A 486-nucleotide genomic window follows, 5' to 3' on the forward strand; every position below is an offset into this window, starting at 1 on the left:
TTCTTGTAGACGTTGTTGGGCCTCCAAGTGCAGAGGTTTGTAGGACAGTAGCAAATTTCCCTCAAGTGGATGACCTAAGGTTTATCAATCTGTGGGAGGCGTAGGATGAAGATGGTCTCTCTCAAGCAACCCTGCAACCAAATAACAAAGAGTCTCTTGTGTCCCCAACACACCCAATACAATGGTAAATTGTATAGAGATGGTGATATAAGTGCAATATGGATGGTAGATATAGGTTTTTGTCATCTGAAAATATAAAAACAGCAAGGTAACTAATGATAAAAGTGAGCACAAACGGTATTGCAATGCGTTGAAACAAGGCCTAGGGTTCATACTTTCACTAGTGCAAGTTCTCTCAACAATAATAACATAATTGGATCATATAACTATCCCTCAACATGCAACAAAGAGTCACTCCAAAGTCACTAATAACGGAGAACAAACGAAGAGATTATGGTAGGGTACGAAACCACCTCAAAGTTATTT

Source organism: Triticum aestivum, chromosome 6D, assembly GCF_018294505.1.
Source record: "Triticum aestivum cultivar Chinese Spring chromosome 6D, IWGSC CS RefSeq v2.1, whole genome shotgun sequence".
NCBI classification, from domain to species: Eukaryota; Viridiplantae; Streptophyta; class Magnoliopsida; order Poales; family Poaceae; genus Triticum; species Triticum aestivum.